This window comes from Ambystoma mexicanum, chromosome 2q (assembly GCF_040938575.1).
Source record: "Ambystoma mexicanum isolate Mex_15411 chromosome 2q, UKY_AmexF1_1, whole genome shotgun sequence".
Classification (NCBI taxonomy): Eukaryota; Metazoa; Chordata; class Amphibia; order Caudata; family Ambystomatidae; genus Ambystoma; species Ambystoma mexicanum.
This window is the reverse complement of record NC_090924.1, coordinates 232,593,478-232,606,424: the sequence shown is the minus strand read 5'-3', so window position 1 is coordinate 232,606,424 and position 12,947 is coordinate 232,593,478.

Sequence of the window (12,947 nt, the reverse complement as noted above, 5' to 3'; positions counted from 1 at the left end):
GTACTGTTTGCTGTTTGCGGTGCGCGGTAAGTGGTGGGGCACTGACCTATGGGGATTTGGCGCTTGCGTGTCCAACACTTCTTTTGGGACATACTTTGGTGTAGACACTGAGTTGGATGAAATAAGCTTCTGATAATTGAATTTATTACTAGAAGTGCTACAAGGAACGGCTCGGGTGGCGGGTAAACAGGTTATGCGAGATTACTTTGCTAAGACATTGCTTGTCAAGGTGTGATGTTTAGCAATAATTTTGATCTAACAAGCATTGCTTGCTAACAGTCGCACTGGTTGCTTAATACCTGGAAAATACATGAGTCAAGCTTGTGTGACCTTATTTCTGAACACTTAAAACTTAAAGTTTTGTATTTTGTATTAAATAACATGTCCCCAAGGCTACGCAGGGGCCTCAAGGAGAAAATAATGATTCCAAAAAAACACAATATTGACGCTACAATGGCCAAACTAAATTCAATGTGTGGACCTTCTAAAGGTGTGGCCAACGAGAATGTAAATACACGAGCTTGACTGAAATTGTCCATGACAAGCACGCTATAGTTTCTAATATGAGGAGAAGCTTCCTAAGTGTACCAGATCCTGAGATTAATCATGACCTAGGTAGTATTGAAGACATCAATACAGGTCCACCCTCTGATATCTCGATCTTGGCACCAGCAGTACTAATGGAGCTAGAAAAACATATAATCCTCACTAATGGTCCATCAACCCCAGTCACAGTGCGTCCCTTTGGCAAACACAAAGTACATATTCATTGTGATGTTCCACGTATTCCAACACTAGAAACTATCGCACCTTATGTTGACCCAGAAACCTTTCCCAACAAACATGTGATAGTTGACTCTTACAATGAAGATTCTGCCCAAATCAAAGAGGGGGTAGTATGTTCATCTCCTGAATCTCAACATTTTATTTTACCTAATTCAATGAATGTTGAGACCAATTCGAACTTTCAACCAGAGCCAACCTTGAGGATCTCCAAATCTTTGAATCCTCATATCCTGTAATGTCGAGGATTCTTAATCTTCTTGACAAGGGACATGATTATACACACTATGAACTTCATGACATAAAAACAGCACTTCTTGATATTTCCTGAAAACTCAATAAATTGGAGGGTTATATATTTGCTGATAATTACAAAAAGCAAAAAAGTTGTCAGTCTCCAAATATTCCTCTCACGATCACTTTGACAACTGCATCACAAACAGAGAGTGAATGAATTGAGATTCAGGATATCCCAAAAAAGAATGTTAATGGTCCAATTTATGGATTTCCCTCCATTTTCGCTCAGACTGTCAATGCACCAAGAAACGTAGAATGTATCCAAATCTATACGCATGCACAGTTATGCCAAATGGTATCCGATCATGCAGAGAAAATAGATCAGATACTTCTTTAATCAGTTAAATGATCTGGAAACCTCAACGAAAGATTCGAACAAAGAGCTCCATCAGACCAAACATTGTGGTGCAACTCCTGACAGTACATCTGAATTAATTGAAATAATAAACGAAGAGAGTACGAGTTTCAGGCGTAAAATTGGTCCCCTCACAATTAAAGGAATCCTCTCATCTTGGAGGACAAAAACACCTAAAGGAATCCTCTGATCTTGGAGGACAAAAACAATTTTTATCACGAAAACAAAAAAGATTGCACACCCGTGCAATGAACAGACTAAACTTACGCAATGTGAAATCAATGGAAATAAAAGAAAAAAATCAAAAACAATCAAAAACAAAAATAAACAAAAAAAATAATAAAAAACAAAATTCCAATGCTGAGCAAAAAGCTAATAGTAAAATACTACCAAATGAGGCAAAAACTAACATCTCCCCCGCTGAGACAAACAGCGACCTAGGGATTAATGTGGAGGAGCTTTCACTTGAAAGTCGTTTAGCCTTGCAGCTTCAATCGAACTTGGCCGGTGCCAATGAAAAAAAGCATATGGCGGCGATTGAAAAATCCATTATGGATAAACAAAAAGAATTTTCAGCTTCATTTTCCTCTTCACAACAATCTCTGCTTTCAGCATTTTACAAACCTATTCCTAATAAAAAATACTGAACAAGCACATTTAGACCACAAAGTTCCATTGGAGCCCAGGAATCGGGCTATGAAACTCCAAGAGGAATCTCACTCAACTCAATTAGTCGTAGAGTCAGAGTCAAAGCAAATACGCTGGACTCGACTGATCAGCGACATGACTCACTACAAAAATTGCCTCGTGTGCATCCAGAAAACTACGAGATTTCAGAGAGCATTCAGTTTCCAGCTCTTCCCTCAAATGACATGAAACATCAGAGTAATGAGTCCATCAAAAATTATGAAGATGAACCCATGAACAAAAAATCTCATATAATGGTTGAATCTATGGATCAATCTATGCACGATATACCTACATCGAGTATTCTGGGTTGGATTAGTTCAATGGAAATAAATGGAGATCAAGATCTAAATAGATCATTCATGTTGTAGACCTTTAAAAAGATTCCAGCTCTAAGAACTCTGGTATCTAGTGATATTATTTGGATTATGCTTCCATCTATAAAAAATCACAGGATGGTATTTGAACTGCAATCCCCAATGATTGCGGAACTAATATGGAACCATAGAAGAGAGCTAAAAACGTTAGGACTGTCTATTATCCAAATCCAGACGATCGAAGAAGCAAAAATCTTCAACGAAACTGCTCCGCTCATCGCAGTCAAACCGAATAATCAATTAGTACCACCCACTATTTCACAGACTTCGGAAGCTGAAGTCTTGACACAGTTGGTTGCAATTTCTGCCGTTTCCAAAGTTTGGACCTGGTTATCAGCACTATTGGGATCCCAAAAGGATTCAATAAAAAACGAACACTCATAGTAGCAAAGAGCTCCTACGAGTAATGTCATGGAACTCATGCGGAGTAAAAAATCTAAAAATGTGGGCATCTATGTAAGCCCCGCAGGAAATTGTGGACAGAGTGCTATGTCAAGAAACAATGGCTGTTAAACAACTTGAAATTAACAGATTTGTTGCGTATTCCACTCATGCTACGCGACTGTCGAAAGGCAGACAATCGGGTGGAATTACCATCTTGGTAAACATTGTGCTCGCTTTTACCGTGGTATTGACACGTACAACGTATTCTTTCATTGCAATTTTAATTGAATTAGGAATGTGTAAGACAAATTATGTACTAATAGTTTCATTGTATTACAATCCTCTGGTTACCGCAATAACTTATTTGTTTAATGAACTTGATGTTCTGTTTGGTGAGATCTTCTGTCAATGGCCTACTACAAAAGTAATTCTAGGGGACGACTTTAATTCTAACTGTCTCCAAGCTCCCCTTACTGAATTAAAAACTTTGCTCAAAAATCAAACATTGATAAACAGAAAAAGAGGTATACTCTTTCAGCTCTTTTTTGAGCATTGGAATATGGTCTTGCTTCCCTTTCTCTCAAAAGATAATGTATATACATGGTTTCGCAGTAACAGAAAATCGTGCATTGACTATATTGCGGTATCTGGGGAATTAGCTTCAAGCTGTACGGGAGTAGAAACTGCTAAGATTGAATTGAGTGATCATTGTATTTTATACTCAGAAATGCAATTAACTATCCCAACCTTGGTACAAGATCCATTTAGCACATATATCTTGGAAGACCGACCAGGTGCATCATTAAGATGGAATGAGAAAACGTGCAGAAAGTTAAATGCCATTATTAAAATGCTAACACTGAATTGTATGAACTGTGGTGACCCAACCACTGAAGGGTCGACAAAAACACTACAAAATTCAATCATCACTACAACAGCACTTATTTACCTGGTCTGGCTTAAATCAAAGGAACAAGTTCAGCCCCCAGTTGTTGATTTACTTGCTGTGAGAATTAAAATTCTAAAAAAACAATAAAACCAGGATATCGTGCATTTAACCTAAATGGGATTATCTAATTCTGAATACCAAATTACAAAAAGAAAAGTAATTAACAAATATTACAATAACATAATAAATTACAGAATCTATCTCCATCACTCAACAAGTCAAAAAATGATAGCATCATTGTGCTCCAATGATGGGATATCCACTTGGGCGCTTCTAAGGGGTAACGAATACTCAAGAAACATCAAGCAATCCTCTAATATCAGTGCAGAAACATGGACTCACTTCTACAAGGATAAATTTGCACTACCCGAAAGATTCTTGGAATCTTCGGTCAAATTTAACCACCATTCAGCAAAGGAATTTAAGGGATGGTCTCTAGAGGATATCACATGGGCCCTTGGTAAGCTAAATAAATCAAGAGCTCCTGGCCTGGACTGTATTCCTCCATGTGTTCTTAAAGAAAATGTGCAGATATGGGCCCCGGTGCTGAAACTTCAATTTGATGAAATCATCCGATCATCCCGTATTCCACCATCATGGTTACAATCTGTCATAGTTCCCATTCATAAGAAAGGTATTAGAACAAACCCCAGCAATTTTTGTCCGATTGCATTGATTGATGCGAGGGCAAAGACCTTCGCTGTTTTACTATCACAGCAATTAAAAGAGACTGTAAATCGTCTTGCTATTCTCTCACCATTTCAGATCGGCTTTCATGCCAGAATGGGAACTGCACTGAATGCAACTGTTTTAGCACACTTAATTGTCCAAACAAAAATTCCAAATGCGGGTGCCCTATACATGGCATCCGTTGATTTATCCGCAGCCTTTGACTGTGTGATTAGGAATTTACTTTGGGAAAAACTTGATGCAAAGGGGATACCACATTCCCTAATTGCGATGTTGGCCAAATTACATCAAGGCACTTCGTATTTGGTGCGTATCAATAAATCAGGTTCAACAACAACTCCTATTCCAACTTGTTGGAGTTAAACAGGGCTGCAACTTGGCGGCTACCCTGTTTAATCTCTACCTCTCTGATATCGAGCAAATATGGAAAACTGAGATCACCTATCCTGCAAGATTGGGCCATTTGCGGATTCAGTGGATTGGATTTGCGGATGATGTGCTAATCTTTGAACCTACACCATATGGCCTACAATAAAAGCTCGCAATATTTGCAGAATATTTGTATAAACACAATTTAACATGCAATGTGGAGAAATCAAGTATCTTCATTTTAAAAAACATGAAAAAGAGAATGTCTATAATGAAATGGTCCATAAATTCTATTCCAATGCCTATCAATTTGAATATAAGATATTTGGGATATGATGTGATAGATTCTACCTCAATAAAAAGCTGGCTGCTAAACTTAAATGCAGAAAAAGCTGTTCTGATGAAACAGATGCGTATTGTTTTCATGAAATATTGTAAATATTCAATAGTACCACTCTTGCAATTTTACTTCCAAAAAGTGGAAGCCATTTTATTATATGGGCTTGATTTATGTTTGTGCAATATTGATGCAATCCTTGACCAAATCCAAGGCCAGTTATGGAAATCTACACTGAGACTATCAAGGTCCCTACCAAATTGTATATTGCGACAGGAGCTAGGTATCTCAGCTCTATCAGCAAGATTCCATTGGCGACAGCTAACGAATTATGGAAAAATGTTATTTCCCCCTCACCAATCGATCTACGAGGAATTCTTAATTATGATCAAGAATCGAGCGCCTATTTCGTTGGTCCCCTTCTCAAATCTCATGATCAATAAACTCGATGAATGTGGCTTTAAACCAATGGATCTTGAATATCGATCGGTTTATGTGAAAAAATGATTATATGAGCATGATTGGCTAATCACACTGAAAGGGATGCATTAAAAACATTGTATTCTGAAGCAGCAAAATTTGCCACTCTTAGAATGCCTCGTAGAGCTTATTTGTTAAAACTCCCGGCTAAATCCTATCGCGACTTATATTTGAGATTTAAGCTCAACCAACTACATACCTTTGAAAAAACAATTACTTGGAACAAGCAATATCCAATGAGTCAGATCCCATGGTGTAGATTTTGCGAGGGAAATATCTGTGTGGAAAAATCAAATCATCTAACCATCTATTGTACTCATTTTGAAGCTCTGAGATATTCTCTCATTGGTCCTAATGTCTTAGGTATGACACAAGAAGCCAGAGAATGGCGCTGGGTGAAATGTATGTGGGGATATTCATTCAAAATAATTGTTTCACTGTGCATGTTTCTTGAGAGATTGGCTGCGGAATTGGCTTAGAAGGAAGTAAGCATTATCCTATAACTATGAATTATGTATCTAACAAACATAGTATGAACAAATGCATTTCTTCTTCAAATAATATTTTAACTTTTATATGAATCCAAATTATGAATGTAACTCATTTTTTCTTTTTATGCTATGTATAATTAATTGTTTAATGATTACGAATTTTCTTATGATGTTGTAAAAAGTTTGTTAACCAAACTAATAAAAAACCTTATAATAAAAAAAACTAAAAAAAAACTCAGGAGCTTGCACCTTAAATAATCCTTGTCCATCTGTGGTCATGGAATATACTGTGGTCTTGCTCCCCCTTTTTCCAATAAGGGAAACTATGTAAACCCCAACCCACAGTCGGCTCCCATCATCAGCCTATCCATGGCAGGGATGATCGTCCCTGTCTGTCTCCTTGCTGGTAGAGATCTTAACCTGCTCACATTTGGCCGTGATTCTCCCTTTTCACTATATGATCATCCTTGGGGATGCTCTGGATCTGGTATGGGATCTGTCGTTAGGTTGTTCCAGATCCGACCATCTCACTTCTTTATCTAATTGCAGGATTGCCTCAGGGGTGCACACGCTCCCTCCTACCCAGAGGATGTACTCTCTTTCCTCGTCTGACATGTCTTGTCCCCAACTAGTGTGACTATCCGCCCCTTCACCAATTTCAGTCTGCTTAAGGACAACGCTCTATGTTCATGACTGAATAGAGTTTCTTCTTCACTTTGTAACTGAAATGCTAAGGATTTATCCCACTTCCCTCGACTTCCATAGTTGCTACCTTCCATTAATTCTTAATAGACCTTATCGATCCTTTCCCTGATGCTTCTCGCCTCAAAGTTTTCTTCTTCCAATACTATTCTAGATGCCCCTGTTGCTTCCTTTATCAGAAGGAACTCTTCAGTTCTATCCCACCATATTGCTGGGCTTGGCCTTACTGGTTCTTTATGAACAAGACTGGCATCAAGACCTGGCTGTCTCCTTCCTCGTTCTATTTCTTCTTCTAGTTCTCTTTTATTTCTTCCTCTTGCCTTCCTTCTTCCCTCCTTACTCCTTCACTTTTTTCCTCTTCTTCCCTTCGTCTCTGTATTCTTTTGTCCTTTAATTTCGGCGCTTCCTCCGCTTCTCTCCTCTTTTCTCTTATGTCCCTATCTTCCATTGCTCTCAGCCCATTGTCATAGTATCTTTGTTCTTCCGCCCTTTCTTCTTTTTTCTCTTGCTCGTCTTGATACATATGCTCTCTTCGTTCCCTGTTCTTCCTTTTCTGTTCGCTTCTCCCGTTCTTTATCCCTTCTTACTTGTTCATCCTTATCTTCCCCTTTGCCTAACATCCTCAATGCTTTTCCGCAATATCTGTCCACATATCCATTCATTCTGCACAAGTGCTAACTTGTCAGCTTTATCCTGCTCTCCTTTCCATCTCTTAATTTCTCTTTCTATTTCTGTCGATATATTCAACCACTCACTCTTTTGTTCTTCATCTTGTAGGATCTTACAGATCTCTTCTTTTCTTTTATTCTCCTCTGGATTATCAATGCTGCTATAAGCGGGTGGTTCGTATATCAGATTACTATACCCCGTTACCGCTTTCAACTCCATTAAAGGATACAACCCTATTTCTTCCGTACTAGTGACTTTTTCTTCAGCATCCACTCCTCAGGTGGCAGATCTTCCCACTCTTCCTTGTACATTTTCCAGAGCTCTAGAATTGGTAGCCTTTTCTCTAACGTATTCCCTGAGTACGCAGCGTGCAGGGATGTGGTCATGTGTTGCAATACTGCTTTTGACAGCAATTCCCCTTGTGGCCATGGCATGAACATCTTATCTGCCATGCCTTTCACCCATTCCGCACTACACTATTTGAGCTTGGGCATGTGCTTTGGCAGTGTCTTACATAAGTGCATAAGAGGAATGTCTCCCATGATGACAAGTCTCAATTGACTGTCAATACTTGCCAGACATAAAACAACTGTTAGGAAAGTTTATGGCACAGTATGGAGGGCGCCATTTGTCGCACAATATTGTGTTTGCCTCAAAATGTACCAATATGTGCTATAAGACATGAGCTGGGGTTAGCCTCTCTTTATTCAGTATACATCTGGAAGCTGCTTTCCTTGTATAGGAAATATATAATGGCGATGAAACAACCAAATTTACTGAACTCTATTGCAGCTTACGTATTAACGGCGAATCATAAAGGAATTAAACAATGGCAAGATCACATACAACAGATCATGGAAAATGCCTCCATAACAGAAACTCTATTGACGCAAAGTCCTATTCATGCCAAAGAGAAATTAACGAGAATTGATTGGATACTTAATCGGGAGTGATGTATGAAGTTGCATTTGTTTCGAGATAATTGCTTTGAAATTAAAAAATGTAACATACCGGAGCAATACTTAGTTAAATTTCCAGATCCAGTTAGAAGACATTGGTTCATGAGAACGAGATTAAATCTCTGTCATACAAATGAAATCCTGTACATGTGTAAAATTAGCCCTATTAGGACTTGTCGATATTGTTTCTCTCCAGTGGAAATTGAGAGCCTAAAACATCTGGTGGTAAACTGTGTATCACTAAAAGATCTGAAAATAGCTTTATTCTATACATTATTTAGAGGATATTTAATAGTGGACTCAGATATCCTGTGAAGAGCCCTGTTTGACAGTGAAAAGTCTGCACTAAATGTAGCATTGGTGGATTTTATGAACTTTTTGAACTTGCCTAATTTTTAAAATGTGGAATAATTTAGAAATATTTGTGAATGTCTAATGTATAAGAAAAGTTTTTTTTTTTTACTTTTTTGCTTTTATGATTTGATAAGAAATGTGTATATAGTTTCTTAATTTTTATGATTTGCATATGTAATATTTGAAAGGCCGGTTTGCTGGCCATAACAAATAAAATAATAATAATAAAAAAAAGAAATAACTGTTATACTTGGCTTAAATTACCTCTTTTTCAACACCTTTAAAACAACAAATATGAGCGTACTCCATAAATTGCTGCTCAAGCCTCTAGTTTCTCAATTAGCTATCGCTATCTCTGGATTGGTACCAACCACTTCACTAGGATAGTCACTACAACTCCTCAATTCTTTTTGAATGACTCCACAATTTCTATCATTCTTCGATATCTCCACTCAACAAACAACACAGAGACTAGTCGACTTTACACATTAATAAAATACTGATCACACTTTTTTTCTCCCTCGCCTTTTCTTAATACCCTGTATAGAGTTTGAGACGTCACCTTACACAAACCTGTTTGTGCATTGTATTATTCTGCTCCATCCCCAATGAGATTTGAGATGTCTCTTTCTGAAACTCTCTTGAGTTTAGGACTCTAGGTCGCTATCTCTTCTTCACACAATATTTCCCGTTACTCAACAATGACCACAAACCCATCCCCTTCATTTGCCATTCCCCTTAGTCTACTCACCATTCGTTCATTGATCGACTCGAGGCCTTTGGTATCAACTCCTCTTCCAATCGACCACTTCACCTTCTGTCCGCACAGCGCCCGTGGAAACTGGGCAGGGATTTCATCAAAGGGGGACCTGCTCACCATCTCAGTTCTTCTTGCAACATTATTTCTATTTGGCCGCTCTCCACAGGAAACCCTGTGACCTTCCGGAGGATGCCCGATTGTCTGAAACTCTGGAGACAACCTAGTTTGGATCTTTTAACCATCCGCAGTGCTACCACGTGAGCTTAGAGCCGTTTGGATAGCATGCATGCAATGAATGGGATGCAGAATAACTCTGACACCAAATAATCGAACCAACTCAGGAAGATGGCAAAGTTTTCTGTTTTAACATCAATTGTCTAAAACAGGGAGTTACAACGGATATCAACGAACGTTCGCTCAAGCTCTCGTACATTTTACAAAAAATCACATCTTATACTAATCATCCATCATAAGTGACACCATACTATGTGGCAAATGGGAAAAACCTATGAGGAATTGTGATAGGCATCGAAGTATACTTTCAGGTTGACAATTTATGCCTACCTCTAGTGCAAGTCATCTTCAACACTAGTAAGTACACGATATATATCAAATTATAAGGCCCTTCATTATATGGCCCTCTACAATTGGTTGGCACGCTTGTGCCATGTCTGGAACATTCGGTTCACTTAGCACCACGTAGGATCATACCCAGGTGCCAAGAGGTGGACTCGATTTTACCTCCCCACTCCCCACCCAATTAGCCCAACGTCTCTCATCACCAATGGCTTCTGCCATAAAGATTGTCTTTGAACTTGCCCTCGCAGTGTATTCTTGTCTCTGGGAATATAAGGAAGTGTGGGCACGCGCTATCGTAGTCCTGGCACTTCATGCCCAACTCTGTTTCCTTTTTTGACTCACGTGATAGTAGACCACGATTTGGACTATTTTGCAGCATCTAAATGTCTTAATTGAATTAAACTTGTCACGCTTGGTGTTCTTTCTTTGCACCTTTACAAGGGATGATTCAGCTTCTTCGTTCACTGCCTTGAGAATAGATAACCAGACTTGGCTTGTTCCAACTTTGATACCAGGCCAGACAGTTTTCCCCATTCAAATCCGCGATCTCAGCTAATTCTTGCTGCAATACAGTTTTTGCTCCTTCTTCTCCATGGGTACGAGCTTACTAAATTTATAAAACCGATGTCCAGCTTCTATACAATGGCAGCTTTGCCTGCAGTATATTTACTATGTAAAGCCAGCCTCTTAGGTCACTTAGTCTACTTGCGTTGCTACATCTGTACAGTTATTGAACGGCTTGCATTTTCTGCAGTGTGTCACACAGGTGCACTCTTCCTGCAGAGGCATTCAGCTGCTCCTCTACAATAGTAGGTTGCTAGGGACAGGCATTGGCTAGCAAGTGTTCCCCCCTGAGGGTGGCGGGATTCCGGAGGACTGATACTCATTTTAAGATGCAGTACATCCCAGCCTTATCAACGAAAGACCAATTTAGGAGGAACAGACTATAATTTCCAAAATGCATTGGGCCCTAATGGTGAAATCTGTAGGTTCCCCTTTAGGTCTGAATTATGAACCTATGAAGCAATCCAAGCCAATGATTTTATAACAAGATTCCCTCGGGGTGAAGAGAACCACTATGATTTACACCATGGCCCTGCAGTACTATCAAACAGCAGGAGAGAGACTGGCTGAAGTCCAGAGACTGCAAACCTGCCGTTTTTGCAAAACATGCATCAGGTCAGAAGCTCGCTGACCAGGGAGTCCTCATTCCAACTAACAGGAACAGTCCTTGAGGAAGCAGAACCACATAGTCATGCAAATAATCTAAAATGGTGCCAATACTTGAGCCTACCTTTGAACCCCTGCTAATCCAGTGTAGCACTAATCAGAGTCTCTCCATTGATCCAATCCAAACCCAGAGCTACAAACAAGCTAGGAAGCAAGCAATGGGAGACGAAGTGGGACTAATAATGCCTCTTCCAGTACTGTAAACAGGGCCCCTCTGTGTCAGAGTCTTACTTCTGCAGACTTGCAGTGTGGTGCCTGGAAACACCTTTTGCTGTATAGGGTGCAGTATAAATATTAAATAAATAATTAAATAAAAAATACAGGCCCTAGAGGAAGAAAACACATTGAGGAAGCAGAACGGGTAGCCAAAGCTGAACAGCAGCTGGGGAAAGCTGGAACTCGCCAAACTAAGGAACATATTCAGTTGGGAACATGGGAGGAAACAGAAAACCAGAGACCAAAACCCAAAACTTGCCTAGAGACACCATACCCTCAACTGGCAACATGATGCAGAGGCTGGCCCATGGAAGCAGGGCCCAAATAAATATTGTCTTTCTGACAAGTACCCAGAGAAGAGGGTGGAGAAATACTGCTCATCTCCTGCAGGCAGCAGGCCAAGTCCAGGTAGGACCTAACACCACATCAGAAGGGGTGGTCTACAGAATGGAAGGCTCAGTTGAAAGAGCCACAGAAAGGTTTCACATGAGAACACTAGACACTGATATAAGGGAGGATGATGGGCCAATTTCGGGACTGGACCGAATGAGACAAGAGCAAACTACAATGAGACAACGTCTAGACCTGCTAAGGGGTTAGAGAAAACTGCTTCAGTGATATCAAAGGTCATGTGACCCCTTCTGACTTGAGGCCAATAAGAATTTCCCAGAGTGAGGAACGTCCACACCGCTACGAATCAACTACAATAACCTGAGAAAGAGCTGAAGAGCCTGCTTAGAGCAGAGCGGCCAGGGAAGTTGCCAGACTGAGTGAAACCTCAAAGAGCCTTTCTTGAGGAACTTTGTGTAGTCTGCTAGCGTAGGAGTGAATTTCTAAGAAATAGGTTTGGAAATTTGTGTTAGGCCATCTTTTATGATACTAAAAAACACATTTCATTTACTAACTCAGTTTGTCTATTTATTCACTATCAAAGTAAAGTTTTGACTTCACCACAAAAAATACAAAACATGCATTGCTACTGCCACTATGTACTAATAGCCTTATGGATCTCTGGAGGGGTCATTATCGCTTGGGTTAATGTCCCTTCCCCAACTTATTGGTGGGTTATTTTCCCGTGATAATGACCCCTCTGTTGGTCTATAAGTCTATATCAATAGCTATGCTACAAATGCTGACAGTAACAGCTTTTTCCCGAAGGTAGACAAACACGAGACCCCATATAGAGAAGCCTGGTGGGGATGCAATTTTAATTGCACACTGAACACTAACCTGAAGAAATTGATTGCTACGCATACACATGGTGTGCAGGCATCTAGGT